The 14,968-nt window shown below is 48.5% G+C and overlaps 1 long non-coding RNA gene across 1 annotated transcript; it reads right to left on the bottom strand.

Moving 5' to 3' along the window:
- Positions 1-10,586: 10,586 nt before the first annotated feature.
- On the bottom strand, positions 10,587-11,649 carry LOC142777301 (uncharacterized). The gene is made up of 3 exons (XR_012888021.1): positions 11,594-11,649; positions 11,376-11,413; positions 10,587-10,708 (listed from the first exon to the last, which is right to left on the bottom strand). It is a non-coding gene; the product is annotated as an uncharacterized LOC142777301 (long non-coding RNA).
- Between the last annotated feature and the right edge of the window lie 3,319 nt (positions 11,650-14,968).

Below are 14,968 nucleotides of genomic sequence, written 5' to 3'. Positions count from 1 at the left end.
TGTAAAGCACATTTCGCTCGTCTCAGTGATTTTCTGGACTTTTCGCTGCAGCTGTGGGGTGTATTGCCCCGTACGTTGCGGTAATGGATGTGCAACTTCATGAGCTGACGTCCGACTTCGGTTCGACCGCGGCCACAATGCAGCCGTCCTTATTAATACTATTCATTATTCATCATTAAGAGGCCAGGAGCTGTTCCTTTATCAGTTGTATTTCTTCGGCCTGTAGAATACGCCGCCTTCCGTGTCGGCGGCTGCGGTCCAGGCGGCCTGCAGGAAGTTCGCCACCTCCAAGGTCCCAGCCTCTGGCGTTGCCTGGGCAACATTGATAGACAGAGTGATTTTAAAAACGGGGGGGGCGAATTTTACACTAGCCGCGTAAATTATTAAAAGAGGAGCACTGCCACAAAACCAAGAAGGCGAGGTAATGAGTGCTATAGCTTTATGTGGTGTAATACACAACATTTACAAAACTTCAAGGCCTAGAACATCTTCAAAATGATTTTTGATGCACATGCCATGCGTCTGAGCGAGATAGGGAACACTTCGCGATGCCGATATCAACGCGGTTCCAGCGTGAACAAACCTACGTCACGAGTTTGTGTCGGCTGGTCAGTGCGGCGTCCACGTCAATATTTGCGCTATAACGTGACCGGCTGTGTTTAACTAACTACCAGAACTGCTCTTGCCCATAGCTCGGTGCTCTTTGAAACCGAAACTGCAACTGGGCGCTCTAAAAACGTCTTTGAATGAATCGCCGTCGCGCACATGCGTTAACAAAGTTTCCAGCAGTGATGAGTGAATCATAAGCGAAATATTGTAAAAAAAAGGAAATATAAAACAGGTGGCGAAATTTTCGTGGCAGTGCTTCTTCAGAAAACAGCAAAGCTGTTCATCTAAGAGGCTTAACGCGGCTTTCACTGAAGCTATAGAGTGTGCTTAGACAAGGCGGAGATAACTTCTAATTTCCCGCGCCAGAACTAAATATTACACGTCTCAAAGTTCAAATAAACGTCTCAAAGTTCAGACCACTATACACATTTGGTAGCGGTGAACACCGTGATGAAGATTTCGCGAACAATTTTGACCATGTCCTACCCGGAGTTCTCCGCCATGCATTTTGTAGCACAGAACCGCGCGACATACGACTTTTGGTTTATTGTTCAGAAATCTCCGTAAGGGTGCCGCCGACGCGTCTGCCAATCGAGATGACGGGGTCAGGAGAGGACCCGGTCAGTCCCGGTGGCGCATCCTGGTTTTAGGCTCACTTATAGATTTTGTTGTGTAAATGAAAAAAAAAACGCTTTGAAAACCAAGCCACTAATCAATGAAGTTTCAAGAAACGGGCAATCCTAGATTTAAAAAAACACACAAGGAGTAATAAGAACACGAACAGACAAGAATAATTTAGTTATAAATAAGAACAATGAGAAATAAATAAAAGCGACGAGTTCTACAAGCAACTGTTTGTAAAACTCTACATTTAGAGCACAATCGGGCTATGCGTCCATTTATGGGCGTCTGCATGATTCGGGGGAAGGGGGTGCAAACTCGGATCGAGGAGGACGAACTCGTATTGCACAGCGGTAGAAAGGGAGTGCGCACTGATATGGATTGACGAAGAGTGGGGGGGGGGGGGTCAGATTCGGTGTTGCTCGGGGAGGAGGGAGACGCAAGGCCCCTTTAACACACTCTCGTGACCTGACGACTACCCCTTCTCTCCCATCCACTGAACAAGGCAAGCGGTGATCACGCACCACCATGTCTGGATCAGCTGCTGTGGCCTGGTGAGACGCCACGGGAGGGGCCGCTGGATCAGATGGCGACGCCATTGCCGGTGGCTGGGCCAGTGCAGGCAACGACCGGGAGTCGTCGGCCATGGTGCGCTGACCACCGCGCATCGCTGCCGCCGTCGCTTCGACAGGCTTCCCTGTGGTCCGTCTTGGAAAACGCATGCAAACTTTGAAGAACGATCACCACTTGACATCACAGTAAGGATTGCCATCTTCGAACGCCGGAGATAGAGATGTCACCGGGAGCCTGCTATTGCTATTCTAACATAACAAAGTGACGGGCATCCCAGTTCAAATAATAATAATAATAATAATAATAATAACAGTCACAAGCTAAAACTACGCTATGAACATAAGAAACAACATCCGGAAATTTCGACCATCTGGTGTTCTCTTTAATGTTTCCCGAGGTTGCACGTACAGCACACGGGACTCTTCCATTTGGGCTCCGTCGAAACGGGACCGCCGAAGCTTTCAATTGAACCCTCAACCTTCGGGTCAGCAGCCGAGCTCCGTGACGCTCTACGGGCCGTTCCACGCACCACCCGCACAGCTGCAATACACGTGTCGGGACCTCGCCGCACGCAAGCGCCGGACAAATAAGCCAACTGGCGACGCTCTTTCACCCACCTCAGCATCGCCAGTTGGCTTACCCGTCCCCGCCCGGAGGCGGCGGGGGTCCCGGCACGTGCGCCACGGCAGTGCAGGAAGCACGTGGAACGTTCATATGACCATTGCGGTGACATCTCTCTCTCCTTCAGTCTCACCCTCATCACACAACCAAACACATTTATTCTTCAATGCGCTAATTACTAAGAATTATTTGTCAACGCCCGTTGCCTCTAGTAGCTCTCGAAAAATGCTTTTTCAATCGCTTACAATTTCTACGCTAAATTCTGTATTTATGACGCTTTTCAATTCTTCGTATTTCTATCTCTCGTGGTACTCATTCACTTGGCCATTAGAGTTATTGCATCGTACACTTTATAAAGCGGCGCACCTATTATGGAAGAGAAGCGGGTAATCAAGAAACGGAAAATAAGAACACGTGTGGGTTGACGGTCATAATTTTTGTTCGCGACTAGCGGCGAATTCCACTGACAGAACAGCAGTAGAGAGGCAGCGCAGGGTGAGAGGGGTGGCGGAGGAGGGAGTGTAGTACAGAGCACTGAGAGCAGGGCCACTAGATCTGGAAGCTTCCGGAGAGCAGGTGAGAAGGTTGACGAGTGGGGAGACCCATCTGTTCGAAACATTCGAAACGCCGACATTCTGTGCAGGACAGCAGCGAAGTACGCTTAACATCTGTCAGTCATATTTTCGGCGTTATTCTAATTCGCACATGCATAGTGCGTTTGTGCAGCGACGCATGCAGCGAGCGTATATCTGCGTGCCGTCATTATCGCCACCCTATAGATTATTGGCATGCCGATATACGGCAAGCAACAGTTTCAGACTTCACATGGTTGCTTCAATTGCCGCAGCTCTCACAGGCTGGAGAAAAATTCAGTCACGTGACCCTCGTCGTATACTGCGCCTAGTTATTTCTATGTAAGGTTTCACGTCCCAAAATCACAATATGATTATGAGAGACGCCGTAGTTGAGGAGTCCGGAAATCGCGACAACATTGGGTTCTCTTATACTGCGCTTACTCCGCAGTTTCAGGCGAAGACACTACGGAACTGCTCCTGGCTGCTGCTCTGGGCGCAGCAAAAGCACTCTCACTCTACGAACGGATGGCAGTGGCCCTACTCTCGTTCGAACACTTAATACGTGACGACTCCGAAGACCGCACTTTCAGCGTGCTTTTCAGTGCTCGTGCTCTACAAACTGAACTCGCCCAAAGAGGGACTCTAGCCATGCCCAAACATATCCGCTGTTGAAAACGGTAAGTAGACTACGGCGAACTTCTCTAATCCTCCGCGAATTCGTACAAAATTTTCGCCGCTAATGCTGCTCCTGCGCTCAATTTCCGTGCTCCGAGTACTTCTACAGTTTACCCAGGTTTGCGCACTCCGTGCGCCGAAGTACAGAGGGAATCTTATACAAACGACGCCGTTGCAAAAGATTTTTCTCATTTCAATTCTTACGACATGCTCTAAAGCTGCTTTTGTCTTGGAATCCACAAAGCCTTTTTTTTGGGGGGCGGGGGGGGGGCGTCGCCCAAAAACTTATTTTTCAAGGAAAAAGAAAAGTCCTAGCTTTTGACTTTAAACCCCACATATCAATCAAGCTTTTGCGCAAAGGCAAATCAATAATCGACAGCAACAAATTGGAACGTCAAGCGAAGAATGGCAAGCAGATGTAAACGTGTCCCGCGTATCTCACGCACAGATGACGCACGAAACGTACTCACAGGCAAAAATGAACGCAAATAAGCGTCTCTTCACTGTGTCTGAGAAGCGCGCTTTTTTGCAAACAAAGACTGTAAAGCGAGTGTAGCAAACTTTCTGCCCACGGTAACTACAACAGAATCGTTCCGGTGAAAGCCCAAGGCCTACTATTTTCCCCACCGCAAGATAAGCGAGCGCGTCTACCCCCTCCTCCCCTCCGCGGGGCGAAGTATGCGTGGGAGATGAAAACATGAGCACGCGTCGCCTTATCGTGACGATCTGGTGACGCTAGCCTTTATGTGCGCACGTGTTGACTCGCTTACATGAAGGCACCTTAGCGACGCGCGCTCATTACGCCATCTCGCTGGTAATGCTGAAAACATGATAGTTCCCCTAGATGGGCATCGTCAACGGAAAGATGTAGATATAAATATCTTGCCGTTTCAACGTTGAAGAAGGTGTTTCTTCATGGATCAGTGGCTACAGCCATGGACAAGAGGTCGAACGTTTGATTCTGCGCACCGGAATTTTTTTTCTGGATCAATTTTTTCTTTCTTGCTCTTATATATATATATATATATATTGTAACAGACTAGAAAAAGGTAGAGAAGAGAAGCAGAGGAAGACGTGGGGAGGTCCGTAGCTATTTCTGCTATCGAGTTGCATGAGGCTTCATCAAAGAGAGCTATCTTCATCCCGCGAGGAAGCACAACCGGCGTGGCAGAACAGTTCAGCGCCCACAATGTTGCTACTCCTTTCATCATGCACACAACAGAACAAGGTACAAGTATGTCCTTCTTAAAACAGTTCTTGCGCAGAGGCCCCACTACGAGGTCAACACAAGCATCATCAACCGCTGTGGAAGAGACTTGAACGGGTGTCAGGCACCAAGATGGTGCTATCACTTCATCAATCACACTAAGTGTGTTCCTGTCTTGGCCACGGTAGTCTTCTTCGGAAAGCGACGGTGGAAACAAATTGTTTAGTGATATTTCCCCACTACCACAGTCAACGGAAGCACCGCATTGCTCCAGGAAATCGATACCAAGAATGACATCGTGCGAACAACGAGATAGAACCAGAAATTCCGATACAAATACTTTTCCAGCCAATGAAACACTGACAGCACATACACCAAGAGGATTAAGCCACTCGCCGCCTACACCACGAAAGGTGATTGTATCGTCCCATGAAAAGATAACTTTGCGACCTAAGTGGTTTCTGAAGGCGAGGCTCATCACAGACACAGTCGCCCCAGTGTCAACTAACGCCATCGTCGGTATTCCATCAATCAACATATTCACTTTGTTTTTGATCATAACAATAGGCAGAGGTATATCTTGAAAAGACCGTCCGGCGACCTCACCTCCATTGGCCGCGGATGCTAGTTTCCCGGCGGCGGAGAAGAACGACGCAGAGGAGACGGCGAGCGACGAGAACGGTTGGATGGTGGTGTCAAACTCCGCTCGGATGCTGGCGAATCACTGCGTCTGGTCTCGCGCAAAAAACGGTTCCTTGGAAACAAGTCGGTTGTCTGCAGGTCATACGAAGCACCGGGTCTTGGTTGCGAAGACATGGCGGGTGTCCTTCGTGATTGGCGCCGTTGTTGGTGGCAATACCGAGCAATATGCCCAGTAAAACCAAAGTTGTAGCACGCGGGAGGGTCACGGTTTATACTATATTGAATGGAACGAATCCTGGGCCGCTGCTGTCGGTGAGGAAGTTCATTATCACGCAAAGAACGGGTTTCTGTCACTCTCTGAAATTCATTGTATTCGTCGTAAGTCACATCTTGGTAGTAGGGTTGGTACTGTCCTTGCCGCAGCGGGACGTAGTCCGGCTGAGAACCCTGAGTATAAGAATGTGGCTGTGCTCGTCGTGATCGTGCGTCATAGGCAGGGCTTCTATCGTATAGACGTGGCTGATACTGAGGTGTGGCATCAGAATCCTCAAAGCCCTCCGCCACTCGGTGCGAGGAGAATGAAGCAACGTTTCGCTCGAGCTCTGGTGGCTAATAGGGAGGATTAGTGCTTGGGCGCTTTGCCACTTGCGCGTACAGGCCGAGTTCTTCACGTACAATCTGCCGGATTGTTGTTGCAAGATCAAGTGCCTGGTTGCTGTCTATGCTCGCGATGGTCGTCACATTGGGCAACCTGGCGAACTTTGGCGTGATGCGCCTCGTCTTTAGTTGCTCAAAATTTCGGCAATGACGAATGACATCGGTGACAGATGTCAAGGTGTCTTTCGCGATGAGGAAACTGTAAACATCCTCGGCGATTCTTTTTAGAATGTGCCCGACTTTGTATTCCTCAGACATTCCGGAGTCAATGGTCCTACATAGCTTTATGACTTCCTCAATGTAGGTCGTGCAACCTTCACCTGGCACTTGAGCGCGTTGCATTAGCGTCTGTTCTGCTTTTTTCTTTATCGTTGTTGGGTCGCCGAAACGCTCTTTGATTTCAGAAACAAATCTGTCCCACGTCGTTAGCGTTTCCTCCCGATTCTCGTACCACATTAATGCAGTATCGGTCAGAAAGAACACGACGTACAAAAGCTGAGAAGCGGCATGCCATTTGTTAGCGGCGCTCACCCGTTTGTAATGGATGAGCCAAGCCTCGACGTCTTCATCTGGTCTGCCGGCAAAGGGACGAGCATCTCTCAGTTGGGGAGCCGAACTGGTCGGCGCAGAAGTCGAGAGGGGTCGGTGCTCATTTGCGTTGTGGGACATGTCCAGCCCAGATGGATTCGGTGGAAGTCCAGCAATGCGACGGCTCCGTCGAATAACTTGCGGTTCACTTTCCGTCTTCGAGTGTCGATTACCCAGCACGTCCACCACAACTGTAACAGCGAGCTGTGATAAGATGGTTTTATTTACAGGGGGTGAACGATGGTCATTTGCGGCAGCACACTGCAATCGTGCCAAGATTCTTCGTCTTCCTCTGCTTCTCTTCTCTACCTTTTTCTAGTCTGTTACATTCAACTGTAACAGCGAGCTGTGATAAGATGGTTTTATTTACAGGAGGTGAACGATGGTCGTTTGCGGCAGCACACTGCGATCGTGCCAAGACTCTTCGTCTTCCTCTGCTTCTCTTCTCTACCTTTTTCTAGTCTGTTACATTCCCCCGCAAGCAGACGAAGCCCGTAGGGCGAGTTATGGTGCACAAAGATGGTGGAAAGGTTTCAGGCGAGCCACGTGAGTGAGCTGCGTTCTGCTCGATCGTCAACCATTGTACAAAAGACGAGCTATTACGTAAGTGAGCTGGCTGAGACGCTCCAAAACTACAAATGGGCCTGAATATCGTGACAGAAGCTTTTGACACAATCCACGCTTGCGTTGCGGTGTCCAAAGTAACACCAAGTCACCTTTTTCGAATAAAACCAGTTCGTGACGGTCGTCGTATTGTTCCTTCGAACGACGTTGAGAGGCCAGAGTACGAAGACGAGCGATTCGACGGGCTTCTTCCGCGAGGCACAGGGTGTTTGATACAGAGTCATCATTGTGTAGAATGATGGGTAAGAAAGTGTCTAGAGGGCTTAGTGGCAACCTTGCGTACAACAGATAAAATGGGCTGAAGTTCGTTTTTCATGTTTTGCCGTGTTGTACGCGTACGTGATAAAAGGCGGCACTTCATCCCAGTTCTTATGATTGGAAGAAACGTACATGGCAAGCATGTTGGTCAGCGTTCTGTTTTCCGTTCAACGAGGCCATTCGTCTGTGGGTGATACGGTGTGGAATGACGGAACTGTGTCGTGCACATGCGTAGTAATTCTTCAACGGCATCGGCAGTGAACTGGCGGCCACGGTCGCTGATAATAACACGCGGTGGGTCATGGCGAAAGACCACGGAGTGAAGCAGGAAGTCCTCCACGTATGCAGCGGTAGAAGAGGGAATAGCTGCGGTTTCGGCATACCGCGTAAGATGATCTACGCAGACGATTATCCAACGCTTCTTATTGTTAGATAACGGAAATGGACCCATAATGTCAATTCCTACTTGTTCAAAAGGTGTGCTGGGTGGTGTTAATGGCTGAAGGGGACCTGGTGTAGCGGTGGCCGGGCGCTTGTGACGTTGGCACGTCTCGCAGCTAGCGACGTAACGCTTCGTCGTTTCGTACATCTTGGGCCAGTAAAAGCGTTCCTGCGTGCGGTTCGGCGTTCTAATGAAGCCGAAGTGACCGGACGTCGCATCGTCATGCATGGCACGTAGAACTTCGGAGCGAAGGCTCTCAGGGACAACTAGAAAAAAACGTGCTCCAGGTCTAGAGTAGTTAGTTTTATAGAGCAACTTGTCTCGGACCGTAAAGCGACCGCTGTGTTGGGAGGCATTTGCGGCGGCAAAAAGAGGATCCAAGTTGAGATCGTTGCGTTGTTCTCTCTGGAAATCAGCCGCGTTGGGGAACGTGCTTGTAACAGCAGCAAGGCAGTCGTCAAAATTCTCAGCATCACAGTCAGTAGTCGCAAGAGGAATCCGGGAGAGGCAGTCTGCGTCAGCGTGACGACGGCCACTCTTGTACGACACCGTAAAGTCGTATTCCTGAAGTCGCAGTGCCCAACGTGCGAGGCGGCCAGAGAGTCACGCAAACCGACAAGCCAGCATAACGAATGGTGATCGGTAATTATCTTAAATGGCCTCCCGCAAAGATAACAAGGAAACTTCTGTACAGCGAAAACAGCTGCCAGACATTCCTGTTCCGTAACTGTGTAATTGCGTTCTGATTTGCTCAGGCAACGGCTGGCATATGCCACGACATGCTCTGCGCCATTGTGACGTTGTACAAGCACCGCGCCTACACCGATACCACTAGCGTCCATGTGGACCTCAGTCGGGCAAGATGGATCGAAGTGACGCAACAGTGGTGCTGACGTTAGTACAAACTTAAGTTGTGAGAATGCGGCGTCACACTGCGATCGTGCCAAGACTCTTCGTCTTCCTCTGCTTCTCTTCTCTACCTTTTTCTAGTCTGTTACAATATATATATATATATATATATATATATATATATATATATATATATATATATATATATATATATATATATATATACCGCGTATCTGCGTACTTCGCTGATTCTGTTATCGAAAGACGACAGTCTTCTGCCGACCGTCTTTTTTGTGCCTTGCGTTGCGTTTACAGCGGGGCCAAAAAAGCACTAGGGTGTTTAGAATTACGGATTTATGTATTTCATATTGAAGCAACGCACCATCTTATACCACGTATTGATTTTGCACCTACGATCTGTGTTACAATTGTCTTTTGATCAACAATGTTCACAAGTATGAACGCAGCCAAGGGTTCAAGATAGATGGGCATTTTATGTTCAGAAAAGCACGCTTAAGCTTGGTCCGGGTGGCTGAATCGCGTGAGAAACAGGCAAGCAGACAGACAGACCAGTATTTTTGCATTCAAGTTGCCCAAGATAGACTATCGTTTTTAAAGAATGATAGCATATCCACGGGGTGAATGATGGAGAGTGGTGAAGATAGACTATCGTTTTTAAAGAATGATAGCATATCCACGGGGTGAATGATGGAGAGTGGTGCGAAGCTGGGTCCGCACACCGCTGCCGCGTCCCTTCACCTCCTGTACTTGTACGCCGGGATCTTGTCGGCGCCGCCACGCAGCTTCACCACACGCTTCAGCCTCGCGCGCTCGCACATCAGATTTCGGTCTTCGAGCGCGAGCTGTCGCCGCCTTGCGCCCACGCCTGTCTGCAGCCTTTTTCATCCATCGACCTTATGAACGCGCGTGCACGTCGAAACGCTTTTATTTTACTACACCGCACTCGTTAGCGTACGGCGCCGCCAACGAACACGCGATTGCCAACGTCTTCTTGTGACGTCATTCTTAGTCTCTGAAGCGCTCGCACATCAGGGTTCCGTCTTCGAGCGCGAGCCGCCGCCGCCTTGCGCCTATCATACTTTTCATGGGCAAACCGTGAATCATCCGCTGGCCGCGTCCGTCCATCGTAAGTCTGCTTGACGCATGGATGGACGGACGCATGAACTGACGATGGGATGGAGGTACGGACGGACAGATGGTTGAATGCAAGACTAGACGGACACACGGACACACATATGGACGCACGAGAGGGCGAAAAGACGCACGGATGGAAAAAGCAACAACGAAGGACGGCCGGTACCACGAACGGAATGAGGGACGCTTTGCCCCACTCTTCATAATTCACTCCATGGATACGCTGTGATTTTTATTATTTGTCACACTACAACTAACGTTCTCGATAGTATCGTAACATTTGCATTTTGCAGCGTATATGCGTTTTCTTATATGAGCAAGTACCGCCCTTCACGGTATGCTCAAGAACTGACGTGAGATGGCTACTTAGGATTAGGATGGCACGCTCAACCCACGCCTTAAGGAGCTTCACTCCTAAGAGATATATATAGGAGCGTGTGTTAGTACCATACGTGATGCACGTTTCCGTAAAGTAAACTAAACTCACTCTTCCAGCAGTTTGAAGTTGACCATCTGTTCTCGATAAAGGCGCCGCCTCTGCCGCTGGGACTTGTCTGCGCTGGAAGAACGTTGGCACGTGGGGCACGAAACCAGCCGACCCGCGAACAATCTCTGCGCATGCGCCGAGGACGACGTAGCCGTCGTTGAGACACGTGCACAGTTTGTGTGTCAATAAGTGCGTCTATACCAACCCGCGCCAAGGGACACAGTGCGACATTGCGATTTCATGATTAACCGTAAGTAAGCACCTTAGCACTAACCGCCGCCTTGTTCCAGCCCACGCTTTACAAAATGAGTAACACTTGAGTATAGTGGATATTGCCTTATAGACCATACTATCTACGCAAGGCTTACAGAGTCTCCACTGTAGAACGTTCGTGCACAGCTACAACTTTGTCCATTGTTTCCGTTTTTGCGCTGTTTTGTTGTCTTGAGTTAATATGCGCCAACAAGCCCAGCCAACTGCTGTCCTTAGTAACATTTCCTTTATCATATTTGTATGGTCCAGCCATAGTGACTGGACCATGACCATGAAACCCCAAAAATTTATGGAGAGAAGATGAAAGTCAGGATAGTGAACAGTTATCTCTCACGTAGAGACCACCAAGCAAACCAGATTGATATGCGCAGAGAGGCGTAGCCAGGCAAGAAGTACGACCTAAATATTCCTTCATCGTCACTGCACACGTGTCAAATTTTGTTAATGTAACTGTTTTCTTAATCAACTCAATATAGAGAGTAGAAAGCGCTGCATCGGAAGCCGAACATAGGTACTCACCTTTTCAGACCTTGCTGATGACACTGCGGTTTCTCGAACTGGCGGGAGAGAAGGGGAAGGGGCGTGCTCTTTTGCTTTTCTCACTACAAAAGCTGAACCATGGAGCGGAAACGCGAGCCCACAGCTTAGCGCAGCGGCACAATTAAACGGCGAAGTCAACTCGTCAGCAGTGGAACAGAAAAAGCAAGCGACAACTCCACAATCGAGTTTGAGCTTACCCGTGAAGCACGTACGTTGGGTCAGGCCCGGTCGAAGGCGTCGGAATACTTCCTCCTTGTCTTTCGCTCGATAGCACGCGCACAGCAACGTGCGGAACGCGATCGTCATAAATGATTATTTTGAGAAGTCGCCCTCTGGTAGCTCCTTAAAGTTGATTTCAGATATTTCAATCAAGTTCAATTTATGTTCACTAGTTATTTCATGTTTTCATTTTTTTTCATAGCTTAAAACAAGGCTAAATTGAACCCGTCACTAAATATTTTTCTTGTCGTGCAAAACGAGCGTCTTTCACGGAAGAAGAGTGTAGTGCATGATCATCATCATCATTTTTTCATTCACCGCGCCGCGCCTCTCGCGCAGCTCATGCGAGCTCGAGCTGCGCGAGGATTAGAACAAGCTAGGCACTTGGTGTGTCGGACATGGACAGCCACCACGGCTCCGCTTCAGGCGTGGAATAAAGTGGCGAGAGAACGACACGACTACGTTGGCCGCCGTCCCGTCTTCCTCTCTCGCTACAAGAGAACGCTTGCACGAGGCACTTGCAGGCGTTCACGTGCTAGGCATGTGGGGGTCCGCGAACTCGCTAAAGTAAGGTAGAAAATGGAGGGGGTGGGAGGGGGGCTGACAGATTGCGGTGAAAGAGGCACTCAAAAACAGCCTATCCTTTCACTACGTTTTCCGCATTGATAGAGTTACTGTATATGCTACCTTTGATTGATTGATTTGTGGGGTTTAACGTCCCAAAACCACCATTTGATTAAGAGAGACGCCGTAGTGGAGGGCTCCGGAAATTTTGACCACCTGGGGTTCTTTAACGTGCACCCAAATCTGAGTACACGGGCCTACAACATTTCCGCCTCCATCAGAAATGCAGCCGCCGCAGCCGGGAATTGAACCCGCGACCTGCGGGTCAGCAGCCGAGTACCTTAGCCACTAGACCACCGCGGCAGGGCGGTATATGCTACCTTTAGTTATCTAAAGGCAGCATATACAGTAACTCTACACAACGACGCTGCCCGGAGCGTTTTTAAGCGCAAGACAGACGTGCGATTTTCCGTTCGATGCAGCGTGCGGCGTCACATGGTGTGGCGTGCCGCATGCGACGTTTTGGGACACACAGCGGCGAGGGAGCCATCAGCAGCTGGCTCCACCCCCATGCGTCTCTTCGGCATGCGTGGTCGGACGACCTTGCATCCTCGTAATCAAGCTCAAAACAAACACCAATGCACAGCCATGCTTCGTTTTTCCAAAAAAAAACCATAAACATTTTGCTTGAAGCAGTCTCCATCTCCCTATTTTTTTTGGATTGCACTACAAGATTTTGTCATGATCTACACTTTATACGTCATATAACGTACAAAGGTAATGCTAACTCAACCGTACCATTTTTTTGTTGACAACTGCGTAGAAGACTAGGAGTAGCGCAATCAACGTCAAGATATATTGTTTGTTCGAATAAAGGCAGAAGTTGACGAGGGCCTTACCATGGAGACAGTGGCTCGTTCTTTGTACTACATTTGCATTTTTCTCAATAAAACATTGAAATCCATCCTCTGTAATAAACCCAGGCAACTTTATGTTCACGGCAAGAGGTCTGTGACTGACTGCGAAGTGGTTGGCCCGACTTTGGAAACCAACGTAAGCCTGGTCTTGTGGATTGACAGCGGCCTCACGCCGGGCGAAACCGGGACGTAACGTTAGCCCAACAGCGTTTTCCGACGAGCCCGAGTGCATGCTACACACTGGCCGTTGCCAACGTTCCTTGCTCTGTTTTTTTTTGTACTTTGTGCACATGACATTGGCTCAGTGCACATGTAATACGAAGTTAAACGTTTCTAAAGTACGCACTTGTAAGCATGTAAGTAGGTAATCGGAAATAAAAGAAAGACGAACGTAAGCTTCCTAATTTATTATGATTATTCCACAATTGTATAAATGCACTATGTTTTCATACAACATTGTTAGCATAGAACGACTTGCAGCAGGCATTCTGCAACTTAATTATACAGTCGCTGGAGTAGTATTCCTGATAGATCAGTTCTCTCTATCGGTCAATTTTTGTGCTCTTGACCGTCAATACGCTTTCAGTGTGTGAAGTTTTGCCACCGAGATGTGACCTTGTATCGCTGTGTTAATTTCTAGGAAGAGCTGAAGTGATCAAACAGATCGTATAATACTTAGAGAAAGGCATACTATTTACATGACTAAGTGCACAGTCTCATGCGTTTATAAGCTCTATTCGCACAATTTGGCAAACCGCCTGTGCGGGTATATACACAATTGCGAAAAAATGTGCACTTACAAAAATTATGTCAGTGCGTTTGAGATTCTGAAACGTGCTTGAAGCCCCAGAGCACACAATATTCTCGTAATATGTCGCTGGAAAACAAACAGTGCAACAAATAAATTAGGGCAACACATCTGGCCTTGAAGGCGGCTTAGGCAGACATTTTTCAGTCGAAGTTTACAGCCCGTTTGTTTTATAATGTAACGTGAGAAAATTGCGTACGACTTTAGCAACCAAGCATGCATCTTACCAGACTTCCTTTCAGTACGACAACACCAGTGCGTCACGCTATTCACACTTTATTCAGTCCTTGTTGCAGTGCTCCTTCAAGGAAAAAAATACCAACATTTGTCACGGTCTTTTAGTATAAACAAATGAACAAAAAAATTACCAAATGCGTAGATTTACCTATTTACCTGTAAACGATCAGCGACGGCCTATACAAGAGCCGTTCACCTGAACAATTCTTATCTGTCAGCTAGAAGAGACTATACCAGATTGACACATCAGTTGCACAAATTAAAGTGAATTTTGTAAAGAGAGAAAACTGGGAATATGCGTCAGGAAATTAATTGCCACTAACGAGTACGTATGAAATCCTCGGCGGCGGGACGCGTCTGCCTCTGGGAACATAACAAAGCAAATGCTGCTCAATGCATGCGCGTCACATTGCATGGCAGTGCTTCAGCAAGTCCCCGGAACAAAATAGCGTTGTCTCCTTTCTAACAAAAAAAAAGAAAAAGAGAAGAAAGCGAAAGGCCCGACGCACGCACCACGCCAACTGGTCCCAGCTGATTGAATGATATGTTGGGTTTAACGTCCCAAAACCACCATATGATTATGAGAGACGCCGTAGTGGAGGGCTGCGGAAATTTCTACCACCTGGGGTTCTTTAACGCTCACCCAAATCTGAGCAAACGGGCCTACAACATTTCCGTCTCCCTCTGAAATGCAGCCGTCGCAGCCGGGAATTGAACCCGCGACCTGCGGCTCAGCAGCCGAGTACCTTAGCCTCTAGACCACCGCGGCAAGTCAACTGGTCCCAGCGACTCTGTGGCTAGCGCATTCCTTTCTTCCTTTCAAGTGT

Source organism: Rhipicephalus microplus, chromosome X (genome assembly GCF_043290135.1).
Source record: "Rhipicephalus microplus isolate Deutch F79 chromosome X, USDA_Rmic, whole genome shotgun sequence".
Lineage (NCBI taxonomy): Eukaryota > Metazoa > Arthropoda > Arachnida > Ixodida > Ixodidae > Rhipicephalus > Rhipicephalus microplus.
Note: the sequence above shows the minus strand (reverse complement) of the source record. Positions and strands in the feature narration are given on the sequence as shown.